Below are 20,951 nucleotides of genomic sequence, written 5' to 3'. Positions count from 1 at the left end.
TCTTATACTGGTCTTCATATGTATGTCAGAGTCTTCATTTACATGTATAAACCTTCTAAATTCCAAGTTATACATGCATACATACACCCATTCCTTCTTTTCATTTTTTATCTAGATATAATTTACATATGTTTAAATGCATAGACCTTAGGTATACAGTAAAATCAGTTTTGATAAATGTTGATACCCATTCAATATATAGAAAGATTCAATCACCAGACAATGATCCCTCACCCCTTAGACAGCTACTTCATTGACTTATGCCACTAAAAGTTAGTTTTGAGTATTCTAAAGCTTTATATAAATGGAATCCTTCAATATCTACTAATTTATGCTATTTTTTTCGACCAACATAACATTGTTGAGATTCATTCATGTTGCTACATATATGAGTAGTTTGTTTCCATTTTGTAAAAATAACACGATTTGTTTATGCATTCACCTGTTTATTGGAACCTGGGCTTTTGTCAGTTCTTGAATATTATTATTTCTTGTACAACACCCTTGTGAACACATGTTTTCATTTCTCTTAGGTAAATAGGAATAGAATCGTGGTGTCAGTATAGATAGGTGTTTAATTTTTCCAAAGTATTATTATCAAAATATTCAAATATACAGCAAATTTGAAAGAACTTTGCTGTGAACACCCATACTCAACACCTAGGTTCTAACACTAACAGTTAAATTTACTGGTTTTATCACATATCAATCAATTTAGTTATCTTTTTATCCATGTCTCAGTCTATTTCAGTTTTTGATACATTCAAAATTACAGACATAAATTCAGTTTTCCTCAAAACTTCAACACATACATCACTAGAGTTAAGTCTTTATTTAGGGTTTTTTTAATATATAAAATTTACTTATGTGAAATGTGTGTGTACATTTGAACTTTTTTAAGTTGGTTTACTCTTTACCTAATTTAATATTAATAATACATTGTCATGGCAAAGAATAATATTACTATTATCACACTCCTTAGCTTTGTCTTGTTCCTGACTCTAAAGGAAAAGCTCTGTTTTTCCCCTTTGAGGATGATATTAGCTGTGGGTTTTTCATATATGGCCTTTATTATGTTGAGGTTTGTTCCCTCTAGACTTACTTTGTTGAGGGTTTTTTCGTGAATGGATGTTCTTTGATGAATACTTTTTCTGCGTCTATTGAAATGTTCATATTTTTACCATTTCTCTCATTGATGTGATTGATTGATTTGCAAGTATTGAAACAACTTTGTATCCCAGGAATAAATCCTATTTATTTATATTGAATGATTTTTTTAATGTTGAATTTAGTTGGCTAATATTTTGTTGAGAATTTTCATCTCTGTTTATCAGAGATTAGCCTGTAGTTCTCTCTCTCTCTCTCTCTTTCTCTCTCTCTCTTTAAGTGTCTTTATATGGTTTCAATATGGGAATGATATGACTCTCATACAATGAATTTGGAAATTCTTTCCATTTCTACTTTTTGGAATAGTTTGAATAGAATAGGTATTAATTCATTAAATGTTTGGGAGAATTTACCTGTGAAGCCATCTGGTCATGGAGCATTGTTTGTTTGGAAGTTGTTTGTTTTAAGATTTTATTTTTAAGTAATTTCTATACCCAATGTAAGGATCAAACTCACAACCCTAAGATCAAATATCCCATTCTTTACCAACTAAATTAACATAAATACTTATAATTGTTAGATCTTCTTGTTGGATTATTCCCTTTATTATGATACAATGTCCTTCCTTGCATCTTGTTACAGTTTTTATTTTAAGGTCTATTTTGTCAGTTGTTAAATATTGCTATTCTGGCTTTATTTTGAAATCCATTTGCACTCACTTCGAATCTGTACATGTCTTTAGGTATGAGATGAGTCTCTTGTAGGCAGCATGTAGATAAGTCTTGTCTTTTTTTCTTTGTTAGTTTTAGAGCTTTTGTTTTTGTTTTGTTTTGTTTTGTTTTGTAACCCACTCTCTTTCCCGTATCTTTTGATTGGGGCATTTGGTCTATTTATATTCAAAGTAATTGTTAACATGTATTTATTGTCATTTTGTTACTTGTTTTGTGGTTGTTTCTGTAGTTTTTCTCTGATCCTTTCTTCTCTTGGTTTGTTTCATGGCTTGCTTTTTTTCTTTAGTGATATACTTGGATTCCTTACTCTTTATTTTTTCATCTCTGTTACTGTTTTTTTTTATTCATGTTTACCATTTGGTTTAAATAGAGCATCTTCTGCATGTAGCAGCCTATATTAAGCTGATGGTCACTTAAGTTTGAACTCATTTTTTACTTCCCTCCCCCCCACATTTCAGTTATTTGATATCCTATTTTACATTGTTTTATTTTGTGTTTCTCTTGACTGATTTTTACAGGTATACTTAATTATATTATATACTTTTTTACTTTTGTTCTTCCTATTTTTCTTACTCATGGTTTGTTTTCCACTCAGAGTCTCCCTTAACATTTCTTGTCTTCTCATTTTGATTGCCTCTCTTCTGTGTCTATTTCTTTGGATTAGGAATTCAGCTACATATTCTGCTCTTGAAAGTAGTGGCTTTATAAAGAAGTCCTGTGGTACCCTAGAGTGCATAGTCCCCTGTTCACCAAAACCTGGCACCGTAGGAAAGTCTCCTATGTATGTTGCTTAAGTGCTGCTATTGTATCCAAGTTGCTTTTCCTTTTTTCCTTCAGTCCAGATGTCTACATGGGTTACATGGGTTGTGCTTGCTCTCTCTGATGCTAGTGAGATCTGGGCAGGCTGGCTTTGAGGGGGCATGATCCCAGGAGGGATCGGCAGCAGGACAGCGGTGGTAACAAAATTTGTAGTGGCCACTAGTCCTAGGTTCAATCTCAGAAGTATGGTGGCCATGGGGGCAGCACATGGAGGTGGTGGCTGGGTGGACCACCTGCCACAGTCGCAAAATTTGCACTGAATGTCATGCCAAGGGCAGCAGGCTTGGAGTGGCTGAGTCCTCAGGAGAACTCAGCTGGGAGCACTGCTAGTAAATTAGGTAGCAAATGTCTGTTCATTTCTGCCTCCCATAGGTGGCTCTGTGTTTATGCTGGAGGGTGAAGAGGAAGACAGTGCCTGCTAGCTCCCTTGTTCCCTGAGAAGTCCTCAAACAGGCTCCAAAATCAGTATAAATAGAGCTCCGTCCCATTTGCCACAGGTGTTGCCCAAACTCTTCCATCTTGCCTCTGCAGGGCTCTTTAAGGGCATGAACTCAGCTATCATTCGTCAGCTGACTTTTAAAGTTCCAGGTTCCACGTCCTGCTGGTTATACAAAGTCCCAGAGTTTAGCAACCTTCCTGATTTTCAAGGCCGGGTATTATGGGGATCTGTTTTCCCATGTGGGATCCCTGGTGTTTCCCCTCTCTACATTGCAGCTCCCTTTCTCCTGCAAACAGCTCTCTACCACCAATTTCTGCTCTTCTTAACCTCTCTGATGTGGCTTTTTCTCTACATGTGGTTGTGGATTTTCTTTTGCTATTCTTTGGATCACTCTCTAGTTTATTACTGGGATATGAGTGATGTCTAATTGTAAAGGAATGATAGGGTAAGTTCAGGGTTTCTTATTCCACAATTTTCCCAAGCTCCCATCCATGTGCTGAGTTTTGATGTGTGCATCTATCTATGTAACTCAAATCCTTCTCAAGATATACTCTAGTATTGCTCCTGGGATCAAGTCCCACATCAGGCTCCCGATAGGAGCCTAAAGTTTTCTAATGCTTGTTTCCAATCAAACCTGTAGTTTGATATCCTAACAAATGCAACCCAATCTCATTTTTTTTTTCCTGGCATCACTTAGCTTTTCTGAGAAATCATAATAATGGAAACTTACAATTATGTAATTATTTTTGACTCATTCATTTTCATTTATTTCAGGATTCAACTATGTTGTGTTGGTGAGTGGTTTGTTCCTCTTTACGGTTAATAGTTTGTTATCTGAGTAAACCATAATTTTTTCTTTTTTTGTTTGTATATACTTATTTATTTATTTACCTCTTGTTCTACTAATGGAAACCTAGACTGTTTCCAGGTTTTGCTATTATGAGTAGGGTTTCTAAAATTTTCCATGTATTAAGTCTTGCATGAGCATGTTTTCATTTCTCTTAAGAATATATTTAGAGGTGGAATTCTTGAGGTAAAAGTAAGTGAATGTGTTATTTTGTTAGGACGTGCTAGAACTTATTTTAAAGTGGTTATAGGATTTTGCTTTCTCCAAAACAATTTGAGAGATCGGTTGTTCCACATCCTCATAACACATGGTGTTCTCAGTTTTGTGTGTATATGTGTGTGTGTCTGATGTGAAGTATGAGTTGAGGTTCATTTACTTTCATAATGAATATCCAGGATTCCAGCACCGCTTATTTGAGAGATATTCTTTTCAGCTTTGGATTACTTTGTTTTCTTCAATGAAAATCAACTGAACATATGAGTACATGGCTTTATCCTAGTTAATGAGTAAACATGTTAAAATTTACATTGATAATGGCAATATAACATACAACGACTACACTAATCATTATAGCAGAAAATAGTAGACTATTTATTAGATTTTTCTTATGTTCTATTGTTCTTCATTTTCATAGCAATAATATGAAGTAGGTGCTATTTTACCCTTCCTCATTTTACTAATGCTAATGGATTTTGGAAATTAACTTGCTGAAAGTCATACATTCCATGTTGTTCACTACATTAAGTTATCTCAAGAATTTATAAGAACAGATATTCCTTTACTTGACAATACTCTATAATAAATAAAAAAGTGGGTTCATCCTCCAATTAACTATGAATGTATCCAACTCAATATATCCCCCCAAAAAAAGGCTCAAGAAAAATTTTCACTTTGAGCAAATCAAAATAAAACTGCAATTGCCTAATCTCATGAATGAGATAATATTACTCATAGCTTATCATTTTTATGTATGTGTATATAATGTGTTTTTATTGGATTATCTAATTTTATTGTCTTGACTCCTATGTGTTGTTTAAGCAACAACAAAACTAAAACAACCACATAGTCTTGGAATCTAAACATTATTCTTCAAATATTGAAGACATTGACTTGATTTTGATATGGAAGATAATGAAGGCCTGACCAAATATTCATAAACAATGTGAAACAACAGTAATAGAAATGAAAATAATGCCATTCTTCTCCCACTTTTGTTTTACTTAATTTTTTAAGTGTACTTTATTGAGAGCTTATTGTCAGTCATTTAACTTGCAAGTAATTACACTCAATTACCTTTCTATTTTCTATTTTTTTTAATTATTTATTTATTCATGAGAAACACAGAGAGAGAGAGAGAGGCAGAGAAACAGGCAGAGGGAGAAGCAGGCCCCATGCAGGGAAGCCGATGTGGGACTGATCCCAGGTCTCCAGGATCACGCCCGGAGCTGAAGGCAGGCGCTAAACCACTGAACCACCTGGGCTGCCTTCAATTACCTTTTTAAAGATGAATATTGTGGCTTAGGAAATTACAGTAATTTACTCAGGTTTACATTTAGTAAGTGGTGATGCTGGAATTTACATTAAAATACTTAATTAACCTGGAGGGACATATGCAAGAATACATAAGCATTGGAGACATACCTAAATTACAAGGCCTACTTCTAATTACTTTAAAAATGCCATCTTCACATTAAGTATTTATTCCTTAAATATTTATATGTCTCATTCTAAGTTTTCCAATATTTTGTGTTGTTCTTTTCAGGAATATATTTCACTTTATATTAGTTGTAGCTTTATAATCTATTTTGTATTCCTGAAAGGCAAGTCTAATATGCATTATTTTTTCTTTTTTATCATTTTTTACATTTTTTAAGATTTTATTTATTTATTCATGAGAGACACAGAGAGAGAGAGGCAGAGACATAGGCAGAGGGAGCAGCAGACTCCCTATTAGAAGCCTGATGTGGGACTTGATCCCAGGACCCCAGGATCCCAACCTGAGCCAAAGGCTCAGATGGTCAACCACTGAGCCATCCAGGTGCCCCATCATTTTTTTACATTTTCTTTGGATTCTAATTATCAATGCCTGTAGTTGACTTTCATAATAATTTTATAAAGCTAAAAAAGAGAAGAAGGAAGAGTCTGGGGAAGAGGGAGAGAAACTATTCAAATATCCACATCATGAAAATGAACAACAAAAAAATAAATTTTAATTTGGGAAAAAATTGCACTTGGTAACTAATTTTTTTTCAATTCGGCATTATTTCAGGATTATTTTTAAGAAATGTAGTGTTTTTTTCTTCTTTTAAAGTCCATATTTTACAGTGTTCATTCTATGTATCCCACATTAAAAGTTTAAATTGTTCTTTTCCATATCTTATAGTTGACTATAGATAAAGCTATAGGAAAGAATATAGTATCATCTTCCAGGCACTTTATTAAACTTCATAAAGTGCTAAGTAATTTTTTCTGAGATTTTTCTATACATATGACAATATGGTCATCAGTCCCTATATTTTCTTTCTTTCTTCCTTTCTTTCTTTCTTTCTTTCTTTCTTTCTTTCTTTCTTTCTTTTCTTCTTCTTTTTCTTTTTTAAGATTTTACTTATTTATTCATGAGAGACACAGAGACAGAGACAGAGAGGTAGAGACACAGGCAGAGGGAGAAGCAGGCTCTATGCAGGGAGCCCGATGTGGGACTGGATTTGGGGACTCCAGGATCACGCCCTAAGCTGAAGGCAGACACTTAACTGCTTAGCTACCCAGGCATCTCAGTATATTTTCTTTTTATATCAATGAGAATTCATCCTCTTATTTAATATATCAGCAATGTTTAAACTTTCTATATAATAATTATGATAATAACATGATAACATATGATAATAACATCTTTGAAATTTTTATTATCTTGTGATAATTGCACTAGTATTTCACAACTAAAATAAAATATTCAATTATTTAATATAATAGTATTTTTTATAATAAATTGACCTCAAATTTCTAATTTTCTTATATTTTATTTATTTTATTTTTTTAAATTTTTTATTTATTTATGATAGTCACACACAGAGAGAGAGAGAGAGAGAGGCAGAGACGTAGGCAGAGGGAGAAGCAAGCTCCATGCACCGGGAGCCCGACATGGGATTCGATCCCAGGTCTCCAGGATCGCGCCCTGGGCCAAAGGCAGGCGCCAAACTGCTGCACCACCCAGGGATCCCTAATTTTCTTATATTTTAAAAAAAGAACCAAATATGTATTAAAATACATTTTTGTTATCAATTGAAACTAGTCTTAGTTTTGCTTTTTTATTTTTGTAATTACTTTACATTTGAGCAAAGGAGAAGATTCTTTGATTTTGATAAATGATTTAAATTATATTTAATTATTTTTTGTCTTTATTAAATATTTTGTATCTTTAATAAGATTGCTCATGGAAAGTTTTTTCTGTATGTATCTTGTCTTGGTAACAATATTTTACTCACTTTATAAAATGAATTCCATAGTGTCATCTCCTTTTTCAATACCTGAAATAGTTCATATACTAGAGATTTTTTGTTTCCTTAAAGAGTTGAACAGAATCATTAAGATAATCTGACCCTAAGAACTTGAGGAACACTGATAATCTGCATTTTCCCCCCATGGCTATTAAATTGTATTCATTCATGTATAATTTATCAGAAAAAATACTATCAGACTGTTAAACTATTTTTTCATTAAATTAGTCAATACAGTCTCTTTTTAAAAATCTAATTTAACATCATTATATTCTCTTTTATATTAATATAATTTTTATTGATTGGGGTTCAGTTGTTTCTTCTGTTTCTTTCTGTAACAAGATTTCCTTGAGTTGCCCTATTTTAACTTTCTAATAATCAGCACTTGTTTTTTTAATTTTTATTTTTATTTCAATTTTGTTATTTTATTAATATTCTGTTAGTATTTTGCTGTTCCTAATTTTTTTTTTCCCCTAATTTTTTTTTTTATTTTGAATTTAGTTAACCATGCATTTTGCATGGTTATTTCATTTTAATTCTTTTTATGAACTTGTATACTTCTCCCTTATTTTATTTGTTTGCTCTTTTCCTCCTAATTCCAGATTATCTTTTTATATTTATATGCCATGTCATTGATTCAGTATTCTAAAGGATTGTTTCTGCTTCTATTTAGTTATCTTAAAATCTATGCTTATCCTAATCCATTTTAATCTTACTGTCTTGATTTTTTTCTTGCCCTTTAATTTTCTTATGTTTTCTTTTAATAGCTTCCCATTTCTTTATAGTCACCATCTCTCCCACTGACAATTACTTAAGACTCCATGTAGTATAGTATACTTCTGTGTTATAAATTGTTTTTTTATAAACTTCTTTTTGGTGGTTAGATTTGCTTTGCTTTTTTTTAGTACTGCAATATATTTTTAAAAACTTGCCTTATGTTACCTTATTTGATAATGTATATATGAATATATATACACATATATATTTATATAATGCATATTGAAGTTATCTATTATGACCTACTCTTTCCTGAAGAAAGTGTGAGCATTACCTTATAGTGTGTTTGGTGTTAGTAAAATGTTCTTTCTCAGATCAACAACTATAAAGACTTGGAAATGTGTAGGCCCCAAACTAGTAACTGACTCCATATTCTTTTTATAATGTTGGTTCCTTTTACTTCATCCCTCCAAGAAAAGTGGCAATCTTCCTTCTGCTTTTTTTTTTTTTTTTTTTTTTTTTGGTGAATTCATTGCATTCTTTAAGTGTCTCCTCTTAAATAACTTTGTTCCACCTTTGTTGGTGAGGCACCCTCTTGTAATATGTCCCTCCTCAGTTCTTTTGTACATGTTTATTCATATTGCTTATCAGTTTTTAAATAAAAAATTAGTAGTTAGTTCCTCAGGTTGTGAGTACTTTGAAGAGCAGGCCCATTCCAGCTCAACAGGCATGGTCCTGATAGCAGACAGAAAGCATGATTAAACACTGCCTCTCAGGTATAGAGGAGAGTTTGTTAGTCACATTGAGTCCTGAAAGATATGTGTCAATCATAAATGGAGAGTATGAGAAAGATCTCATGAAAAAGAATAGACACTATAGTGTGGTGCTCTGGAGGATGATTTAGGACTCAAAGGTTTAACTGGGGTCAAAACTCCTTTACAGATGAGTGATACAGACATGAAGGGCTGTAAGCACTACAGTGACTAAAATATTCCCCGTTGCGTAAACACTCAATTCTGTAAACATAATGCTTTAAAATTATTTATTTTCTTTCCCCGTCATTTTTTCTCTGTAATTGCAAGAAGAAATTTCTTTTTATTTTACTTCATGTTCTGAGTATAAAATGGAATAGACAAAGGGCTTTGGGACGTTGGCAAGAAAATGAGATTAGGCATTATCATTTTACCTTCACTCAATTACATTATGAATTGCTGCATTGGAAATAATAGAAACAGGTCCGCTATTTATAAATGCATATTTCATGAACATTACTTGTTAAAGTTAAATTAATTATTCACAACAATACTTAAAAATAATATTTTGACAAGTATTGCAAATGTACCACCTTGTGAACTGTAGAGAATGTATTTCAGTTTTCATAACTATTCTAATGAGAATTATTATAATGGAGTTAACTCCTGGAAGAATTAGACGTGAAAACTTGCCAAAACTACATCAATCATGATTTTTAACTTTAAGCCTGTAAAGTTCTCTTTAAAATATATAACAATGGAACTTTTTTAGCTCTAGGGTTGAAAATGAACTCTGGCTGCTAAGTCATACAGCTTAAATTAAAAAGAAGATTTAACCATAATTAGCAAATTCCAGATTTATTTCAAAGCTATTTTGCATGACTTGAAGAAAGAACCATTGTGTGGTTGCTCTCTGTGCTCCCTTTTCTTACCCAGATTGATTGTATGATTATCCTACTCTCCACTTGATTGAGTCCTTATAGTCACTGAACAATCAAGAGGAAACAACCTAGCTATTTGCACTATAGCCTATATTTAGAGGTAGAGGTTCTTGGAAGCAATGGACAAAATAAACATTAACATAAAAATGTAGACAAAAATAAGAAAAGAATAGAAAAGAATAGACTATTTAAAATTATCTTATCCTTTTCTAGACATTAATTTATAATTTATAAAAAATTAGAGGCAAGTTCTTAATTTTTGTAGATTGCCTGTCTTCATAATTTTAATACTATGTATTGAGTGACATTATAAATATTACAAATTGGGAGGGGAAGCATGAGATTTACCTCATGCTCCATAATATATATTTTAGAGAGAGAAAAAAATATGTAATCAAATAAATACAAAACATAATGGCACTTTCTAGAATAAAGAGGTAAAATCTGGCATGGGAAAACAGGATAAAGACCAAGTAAACTTCACAATAAAGGTGAAATGAGACGTTAATAAATTATGTTCAGTGGTTTATGGTACCATAGACATAGAATCAACAGCATGTACATTTTCAGAAATTAGTGACCAGGAAAGAAAAATTATGGGTGTCTACTCACTTTTGACTTTATTTTGTTAGATGGAAATGCCAGGATATCTTAAAAAAATAATTAACAGCTCATTATACAGAAAGAATTACCAAGTTAAGGAGTAGGAATAACAGCCTTCCAAACAGAGGAAATAATGGAGGTGGCTACAAATAATGGGAGCAAGGCTTCATACTTACAACTTTTCATGAGTGCCCTAAAGGATTCTTTGGTATTTATGAGAATTATTTTCTCATGGTATGTATGCAATATAAAATGTATGATAATTTTCCTTGTTAAATTATGTTATTATTAGGGAATAAAATTAAGACTATTCATTTTCTAGAAAATGAATTGCTTTTATTAGACTTTTAAAAATCATTTTAAAGTTTCTAGGGCACTTGGTGGCTCAGTGGTTGAGTGTCTGCTTTTGGCTCAGGTTGTGATCTCGGGGTCTTGGGATCAGGTTTCGCATCAGGCTCCCTGCAGGGAGCCTGCTTCTCCTGCCTGTATCTCTCCTCTCTTTCTGTTTCTCATGAATAAATAAATAATCTTTAAAAATAAATTAATAAAAATAAAATCATTTTAACGTTTCATTCTTAAAAATCCTCTTTATTATGATTTTTAAAAATATTTTATTATTTGAGAGAGAGAGTGTACTTGCACTCATACACACAAGCGGGGAGGAGGGGCAGAGGGAGAGGGAAAAGCAGACACTCGATCCCAGGACCCGGGGGTCCAAAGGCAGAGGCTTAAGTGACTGAGCCACCCAGGTGAGTCCTCTTTATTATGATTTTTAAATTGTTATATATTAAGCTACCAATTATCTTATGGTTATAACTAACAAGGGGGAAGGGGCACCTGAGTGGCTCAGTGGTTGAGCATCTTTCTTTGGCTCAGGTTGTGATCCTGGGGTCCTGGGATTGAGTCCTACTTTGGGCTCCCTGCAGGGAGCCTGTTTCTTTCTCTATGTCTCTGTCTCTGTCTCTCTCTCATGAATAAATAAATGAAATCTTTAAAAAATAACAACAGGAATTTGAATTTTTAAAAGTAACATTGACACTGTTACTTTATAATCACTAAGGATGCATTGTGACAATTATTCAACTTAGTTAAGTACTCACATACTCCTTTCAAGTCTATAACATAACAGTCTCATTAGAAGTTGAACTTTGAGCTTGAGGCAGGCTAGATATCAAATTCCAGCTATTAATAAACATTGCTATAAGATGATGACTTTAGAATTAGGAGAGACATGATTAAGTAAGAATCATAACTTATGATGCCCATAATGGACAATTAGTTTTTAACCACATAGTCTTGCTTATTGTTTAAGAATATGAGTTTAAGTCCTCTTTTGTTGTAATTTCTAAAGATGTTCATCTCTGTCAAAGGGCATCTAGACTTAGATATGACAGCTATATTGTTTTCTTTTTTTCTTATATTGTTTTTCTTATATTGTGTGTCTTGGTTTCCTACTTTGTACATAAGCCAGAAAATAGTAATGTCTCGGGATCCCTGGGTGGCGCAGCGGTTTGGCGCCTGCCTTTGGCCCAGGGCGCAATCCTGGAGACCCAGGATCAAATCCCACGTCAGGCTCCCGGTGCATGGAGCCTGCTTCTCCCTCTGCCTGTGTCTCTGCCTCTCTCTCTCTCTGTGTGACTATCATAAATAAATAAAAAAAAAATTAAAAAAAAAAAAGAAAATAGTAATGTCTCATGCAATTCTACTGTTTTTGATTTTTTTTTCCTTTCTCTACTATGTTATGCATACTCCAGACCATTCTAAGGAAATTTAGGTCCAGAAACCATAAATTAGAGTCCTCTTCAATGTTTTCTACAGTATTATGTTTGTCCCTGATTTATGTTGTTTGTATCTATTTCAAAAACTATCTTTAAAAAAATATTTTATTTATTCATGAGAGACACAAAGAGAGGCAGGGACATAGGCAGAGGGAGAAGCAGGCTTCCTGTGGGATGCTTGATGCAGGACTTGATCTCAGGACCCTGGGATTACAACCTGAACCAAAGGCAGACACTCAATCATTGAGCCACCCAGCATCCCTATTTCAAAAACGATCTTAAAAATATAGCTGATTCTCATTATTTGCTGTTCCATATTTATAGATTTCCCTATTCACTAAATTAACCAATATTACTTAGCATAAATTAATTGGTTGCAAGAAACATGTATTAAATGAGGTGTCTTTAACAGAAATACACATTTAATAAGCTAATGTTTCATTAGTTGATGAAAATGTTGTGGTGAGGGGTGCCTGAGTGGCTCAGTAGATTAAACATTGAATCTTTTTTTTTTTTTTTTTTTTTAAACATTGACTCTATTTCAACTCAGGTCCTTATCTCAGGGTCTAGATCAAGCTCCCATAGGGACTCCACCAAGCTTAAGATTCTTTCTCTCTGTCAGCCCCTCCCCTCACCTCCTGCTTATGCGTACTCACTCTCCCTCTCTTAAAAAAAAAAAAAAAATCTGGTGTGCTGAGAGGCTGTCAGGAACTAAATTGTATTTCCCCTAGTAACAATGGCTCTGTATTCAGTATTCATAGCTACTTTGTAAAACATTACTATTTTAAAAGGATCTTGTATGTATATACATATATATAGTATTTTTAATGGATAAATCTAGTTTCTTTTGAGTTTTTGTAAGCATTCATCTGTTATAATTGATAATCAAAATGAGAGAATTTGAAGTTATAATAAAATTCACAATATGAGTTTGAATAAGGTTTTACCCAATGTGCATAAAATGAGACTCCTGGAAATAGAGGTCATGTTAGGAAATGCTTCTTGTATATCTTTAACTTAGAGAAAATATGTTCATCTGTAACAGAATTCATATCTGGCAAGAAGATTTGCCTGATTTAATAGATTATAATTAGGAAATTCAAAGAGGAATATGATATAAAAATGATAAAGTAAATAGACATAAACTAATAGGAAAGGGGTATGAAGGAATATATACTGACTACTTAAAATTAACTGGTTTGGATAAAAATGTACATTTATTTCAATTCATGGAATTAAAAATTTTGAACTCTGAGAACATCTATCTTGTACTTTTTTTTTTTTTTTCATGGCCATATTGTCGTGGCTGGCTTGGTCAGAAGAGTATGTGACTCTTGATCTTGGAGTTATGAGTTCACTTTGGGTGTTGAGATTACTTAAACTTAAGGAACAAAATAAATGTGTATTGGATAATTACATATTTGAAGATAGACAGTATCCATCTAGCTATATTTTAACCAATATTCTCCAAAATTAATTCTTTGAGTTCATATAAATGGTTTCAAAGTAGATGGATTCAAAACCAGACAAAAGCCCCACTAAAAAGGAGAATTATAGGCCAAAATCCCTGATGAATATGAGGGCAGAAATTCCCAACAGATACTAGCAATTGAATCCAACATTAAAAGAATTATTTACTACAATCAAATGGGGTTAATTCCTGGGCTATGGGGTAGTTCAATATTTGCAAATCAATGTGATACATCACATTAATAAAAGAAAGGATAAGAATTGTATGATCCTCTCAATAGATGCAGAAGAAAAGAGACTTGACTAAATATAGCATCCACTCATGATTAAAACTCTCAACAAAGTAGGAGTAGAAGGAACCTATCTCAACATAACAAAGGCCATATATGAAAGACCCACAGCTAGTATCATCTATACTATAGATAGTATAGATCTATCTGTACTTCCCCATCTTCAATGGGGAAAACTGAGAGCCTTTCCCTTAGGGTCAGGAACAAGATAAGAATGGCCACTCTCACCATTACTATTTTAACAGTACTGGAAGTCTTAGCCTCAGCAATCAGACAGCAAAAATAAATAAAAGGCATCCAAATAGGCAAAGAAGTCAAACTCTCACTATTTTCAGAGAACATGCTATCTTTAGAAAACCTGAAGACTCCACCAAAAACCTGCTAGAATTAACACATAAATTCAGCAAATTTGCAGGATATAAAATTAATATACAAACACCTGTTGCATTTCTATACACCATTAAGGAAGCAGCAGAAAAAAAAAAGTCAAGAAACCAATCCCACTTACAGTTGCACCAAAACAATAAGATACCTAGGAATAAGCCTAACCAAAGAAGTAAAAGATATGTACTGTGAAAGTTACAGAACACTCATGAAAGAAATTGAACATGATACAAAGAAATAGAAAAGCATTGCATGATCATGGATTGGAAGAATAAGCATTGTTAAAATGTCTATACTATCCAAAGCAATCTATAGATCTATTAATGGAATCCCTATCAAAATACCACTAGTATTTTTTACAGAGCTAGGAAAAACATCCGAAAATTTGTATGGAACAACAAAAGACCCTGAATAGCCAAAACAATCCTAAAAAACAAAATTAAGGCTGGAGGCATCACAATTCCAGATTTCAAGCTATATCACAAAGCTGTAGTCATCAAAACAGTATGGTACTGGCACAAAAACACACATAGATTAGTGGAACAGAATAGAAAACCCGGAAATGAATCTACATTTTTCAGAGGTATTTAATGTTCATTTATATAAAAGAAATCTGTGCATTTGTAAGTATATTTAGAAGGAACCAAAACCTAGTCTAAAAACACCAAAAAAGGCAATCAGAAATAATGTCAAAGATTATTTTAGAGAATTTGATGCATTTTCCCCTACTCTAACTTATATTTAGTATGTCCTTCAACATATTTCTTTAGGTTCTGTCTCTCATATAGGATCTTGTAGGATGAATAGGAATAAGAATGACCTACATTGCTTTAAAGTGGTAACTCCTTTTTAAATATATATATAATCTTTAAAACAAAAATGTCTAAAAATGATTAACCCCCAAGCAGAAGCACTATAAAGTCAAGGTTTTGCCATTATGAAAATTTTGCTTTTGAGCTACAAACCTATACCAAAGTCATAAACCCTGAAATGTGACAGACTTCATAAGTAGCACAGGTGGTATTGTCATACTACAGCAGGCGCTTTAAAAATTACCATAAAACAAAAAAAAAAAAAAGAAATTACCATAAAACAAAATTATAAATATGTTATTTTCAGTAAATAACATTTCAGCAGGAACTGTATTTAAAATAATATTTTCAAGTAATTCAAGAAAAAATACAGCTAAATTTTATCTTTTAAACAATATTACAAGAATAAATATTTCTAGAAGCAATACTCATGAGCAAACCTCTAAACATGTATGTTCTACAATGCTACTCTTTTTAGTATCTTTAATGCGAAAGTAAAAAGCTCTCTTTTTTAAATCTCAAGTTACTAAAATTTAAACTGATTTTTCAGTGAAGAATTTCTTACAGTTTTAACATGATGAAGTTGTTTATAAAGCTCCAAGATAGGATCTATACTTATATTTTCACTAATTTGTCCATAAAAGCACATGTGTGTCTATGTGAGGATGAGGAATTCCTATCTTCTCAGGCACCAATGTACCATAAAACATATGTCAGGAAGCTTTTTCATGAAAAATATGTGATAATTTCCAAATGATTCTGTAAAGTAGTTTCTATCTAATTCTTTTTGTGATTTGAATACAGTTTATGAGGAGTTAGGATGAGTTCATTCAAAGAATGTTTCGAGAAAGATTTGTATTGCAATTTTTATAAACTTTTTGATCTCTTAGTATACAAAGAAAAATATATATGATTGGTGCTGAAATTCATACTCTCTCTATAAATATAGACCATTACTTCAAATTTTGCTTAGAGGTGGGAAATTAGTAGGGATGATAATAATAGAAAAATGCTTAGCACGCTAGCTGTTAGTATTCAGTCATTACAAATGCTCAGTGTTTTCGATTAGCAAACTCTGACCAGGAGACTTCATTAATTTTGTGGTGCGTACACGTAACTTATCATATGAACTCCACCTCAAAGTACAAAAGTGTCTAAAAGTTATTCTGCTTTCAGTTTACCATTATTACTGATTGAGGTTAGGCTAATATCCACTGGTAATGGAAAACAAAATATTGAATATCGTTTTTGATTTCCCAGTCAGTATTCACTGAACTACATTCCAGATATTTGCACTTCGGTATATCATCACATAAAAATGTGATAATGAATTTACTAATATACATGTAAAAATACTCATTAATAATACTATTTTTAGTTTTATCTGAGAAAGGTTGCCAATAAGAATCTTTATGGACATTACTATCTTAATTTGTATCTGAGGGAGATTTCTGAGTTATTGATCAATTATTATTAAGTATATAGAATTTGTGATATTTACAAAATTTCCATATATTATATTTGGCCTCAGACCAGCTTGAAGTCTGTAGACTGGGGCTTTTGAGTGCAATATTCAGATGTCTGTAAAAGTAATCTGGAAATTAAACTGTAGAATCTTGGTACTAACATCTAACTCTTAGCCCTACACATTAACACACCAATTCAACATTTTTTTAAAAAGTCACAAGTCTGAATATCTTCATGTAGCAAAAAATGTGGAGACTGACCACTAGCCAAAAGCTGAGCTCTGTCACAATTAAATTTTCACGGATGGATTTTGCAAGATCACCTTTAAATGTTCACCTCACACTTCACTTTATTTCTCTTTCTAAGACAATGGATTTGATACACATATGACAGAGAGGACCCTGTATTGTAGGGTCAAGATGGTCTTCCAAAAGGAAAATAAAAATACCTGAAAGTGATTTTTGAAGAGGAGTGGGTAATTGCTCAGAAGAGTGAGAGATCATTGAGGATCTGCAGATGTATAAAAAATGGTGATTAATGGAATAGAACATTAGGGTATTTATTGTGAGTTGATTGTTTAACAATTAGAATATGTGACAAAACTTTGATTAGAGACGGGCAGCTCTTCTCTCACCCTCCTTCAGCCTGTCAACTCACTCAAGTTCTGTTCCTATGCCCTGAGCAAATGAAGTCGAGGGTTGATCCATTAGTGTTCTGGCCCTAGCAAATGTTCCATCAGGCCACGTGATATGATACTGGTTGTCATTCTTATAAGCATCACCACTCTTTGCAGGTGATTATTGTAAACAATCCCTTAGCAGGAGGAAGGAGTACAGAAACCAAACCAAACCAGAAACAGGAAAAGGACATTCATTCGGGTCTGAAGACGCTATACTCTGATGTTTCTCCTTGGGTTTACCTTCTGTGCTTCAAAAAGGGTGAAAATGGAAATAGGGCAAGAGGAAAAAAGATAATGTATCTGTGTTCTCTTTGTAAGGCCTGAGCTCCCTCTCTCTTTCTCTCTCTCTCTTTTTTTTTTTTTTTTTTGCTTTGGAGCATTGGCCTCAATTGCAAAGCAATTCCTTCCATGTTCCTGAGCATACAGAAATTAATTCCTGATAATTAACCTGAGGTAAAATAAATACAGCTTAGCATTGCAGTGTATTAATATTTCTGATTCAGGGAAAATTAGATAAGGTTGAAATGTACTACGTTTTAACGAACTTTTTAAAAGTACTTATTTCCTCATTTATTTTTAAAGTTTTATCTGTATGAGCTAAGTATCACAGTATAATTTTTAAATACTTGAAAGTTCTGTGATACGAAAGGTTTTTCTGAGCTTTCTACTTTATCATGAATTGACAAGAACTTTTGCACCTCAGTTTACTCTGCAATCATAAGACTGCTTTTGTCATAAGAAAATTTCATCTGTATTCAAGCTCTTTAAGATATAATTTCCTGGGATCCCTGGGTGGCGCAGCGGTTTAGCGCCTGCCTTTGGCCCAGGGCGCGATCCTGGAGACTCGGGGTCGAATCCCACGTCGGGCTCCCGGTGCATGGGGCCTGCTTCTACCTCTGCCTCTCTCTGTGTGACTATTATAAATAAATTAATAAATAAATTTTAAAAAAAGATATAATTTCCTAAGAAACCACTGTAGAAAGTTGCTTTATAATTATCTTTAGAATAAGTCAATTCATATTTTTATAAGACTTTATTTGGAAAGTTGAGCTGGCAATTGTTTAAATACATAATATCAGGTAAAATGGTCACTTTTTTAATGAAGAAAAGTATATTCTAAGGTCTGTACTCCTAAACTAGTAGAAGTACAGCATGTGCAATATTTTAATATGTTCTTTAAAACAACTCGTATTTCTGAACATTACTCTATTTACTTACATAATTAAAAGATAACATTCTGACATGGTCATCAGTTATATGTAACAGCAACAATATTTACCATAAGAAAATAAACATCATGCTAAACACCCAAAGCAGTGGTAATTCAGATTATAACATTGCAGAGGAACAGGTTTTTCAATATTTCCTATATAGAAGTTGATAAGCTCATGTGCGTTAAGCTTTCTTATAATTGAATCAACTCATGATACATTAATAATTGCTATTTAATGTAAAAGTTTTCCAAGAAGATATATCCTTCTTTATTAAAATGAGTATATACAAAGAAAAATATACATACTAATTCTCTATAATAGAATTTGCTGCAGTAAAAAAATATATGCTATGGGTATTTTTAGTACTTGCACAATCCAGCCAATAAATAGTTATATTTTAGCAAAAAAGTGTTTTCAAATTCTAAATAAATTTGACGTCATTTTTTTTTCAGTAGAATACAAACATATTTTGCTCTGAATTTATTACAAGAGCACAGTCTATTTGTTTTCAAGTTTATTTCCCCTGGGATAAAGTGGCAGTAAATGGATAATCCATGGCTTGATTTCACACAGTTAGGCATCCCAGCATGCATTGGGAATAGAGCAAATCAAAGAACTGGGACATTTATAACAAAGCTCCCTGCAGACTCATTATTGGCAGTGCCATGAACTATTACAAACCCACAGCCCTGAGAGCTCAGAAATACATACTGTGGTATACCACATTCATTGAAATATAACATAATGCATTTTCTAACTCTTTAATTTATATTTAACTTTTCATTTATAAAAGCTATAATAATGGAGTTTCATATGTAGTTAAGATTTAATTTATTATATTTTTATAAACTAAATCTATTTGGAGATCTTTTAACTTTCAGTAGCACATTTAAAATAACATTTACTTCTTTAAGTCAAAGTAAAATGCTACCAAATCTTAATCTGATAATTAGGAATTACACAAAAGCTCTCCTTTTCACATAAAAACATAATTGATTATAATGCACAGAACAAAAACATTGCTTAAAGCTTGTCAATTCTCTGGCCAAATAATATACATTTATTTATTCACAGTAAGAAAAAAAAAAACATTTAAAAACATATGACAAAATGTTGGGGCACCAAAACTCTAATACCCATTCTGATGCATAACAATCATAAAATGGAAATAGTCTATTGAGACTACACATTTTATTATGTTAAAACTATAATTATACACAGGGTCAAAAAATAAAGCTTTGGCATGGTTGATAGTTTATGACTGCCCCCAAAATAAAATAAAAAATCCAGAAAGAACCAAGAATTTGACTATTAGAAGAAAAAATAATTTACATTGCTATAGCCAATTTGTAACATTAACCTATTTCTTACTGAGATATGTCAGGTGATAGATTAACAGGTAGATAAAATGATTGTGTGGAGCACTATAGATCATCCAAATGTAGCATTTTATGCTGACATCTCAAATCCAATTTTGAGACTCTAAACTCCCTATGGGTAAGCTCCACCTCACTGATAATTTTAATATTAAAAATGAGAATATTTGCTTTTGTTAATCATAACATACCAGGCACTATTGCGTGTGTGTGTGGGGGTCTTTTATGTAATTAAACAATATTTAATATAAATCATTTTAAATTTAAGTCATAGAGTTTATAGTTTATAAGTCAAAGAATGTTTACAAGATATCTGTTTTCATTTTTATATCATTCTGTTAAGAAGGTTAACAGTTTTGTTAAATAAAGGAAATACTGAGACATGTTAGCAGATGCAGACTTATTGCCTAGAAGGTATTTTGAACATTATGAATCTCACTTCATGGTAAATGTGTGAAAAAGAATTTTCAACATTGAAAATAGTCATATACACACAAAAAAAATTTCCAGAGTCTAGATCATCAGTTGGTAGCATATGGCCAGCTCACCAAATATAGCTAGTGAGATGATTTTTAGTAAAGACATTGTGGAACCTTCTATGGAGAAATACAAGCATTAATTTTGAAGGAAAAATTTGTCAGCAAGCATTGTTGGATTTTTTATGGCTTTTCTAGTTAAGCTACTTATGTCCATTTTCTGAGTCTTCCTTCAGGGATACACCTTTTGACCACACTGTTCACTCCCCACATGTACTATTTTATTCTCTTAAGCAGTTGTAATGACCTCCTCCTCTTTGAAGACCTGAATCCATTTTTAAAGTGTATCTCATTAATAAATTCAGGTAGTCTGGAGTGATTGTTTTTATGATGATTGCAACTTAGTGTTTATATATTCAAAATATTATACATATTACATAAAACATGACCAATGACTTGGAGTAGAAACTAGGTTTTACGAGCAGTCTTACAAAGCCTCTCAGGCCCTGTAGGGTTCCCTCTCCTCCTTGCCTTCTTTCAGACTTTGACTCATAC

The 20,951-nt window shown here is 32.6% G+C and overlaps 1 long non-coding RNA gene across 5 annotated transcripts in view; it reads right to left on the bottom strand.

Annotated features, from left to right (window-relative positions):
• Positions 1 to 20,951, bottom strand: part of LOC144302682 (uncharacterized) — a 488,681-nt gene that overhangs the window by 259,392 nt on the left and 208,338 nt on the right. The window contains exon 4 of one of the 5 annotated variants that reach the window (XR_013369696.1): positions 17,138 to 17,161. The exons of the other annotated variants lie outside the window; for them this stretch is intronic. This is a non-coding gene — a long non-coding RNA (uncharacterized LOC144302682). Of the gene's footprint in view, positions 1 to 17,137; positions 17,162 to 20,951 lie in introns of those variants that run through there. 5 annotated transcript variants of the gene reach the window in all.

This window comes from Canis aureus, chromosome 2 (assembly GCF_053574225.1).
Source record: "Canis aureus isolate CA01 chromosome 2, VMU_Caureus_v.1.0, whole genome shotgun sequence".
Taxonomy (NCBI): domain Eukaryota; kingdom Metazoa; phylum Chordata; class Mammalia; order Carnivora; family Canidae; genus Canis; species Canis aureus.
Note: the sequence above shows the minus strand (reverse complement) of the source record. Positions and strands in the feature narration are given on the sequence as shown.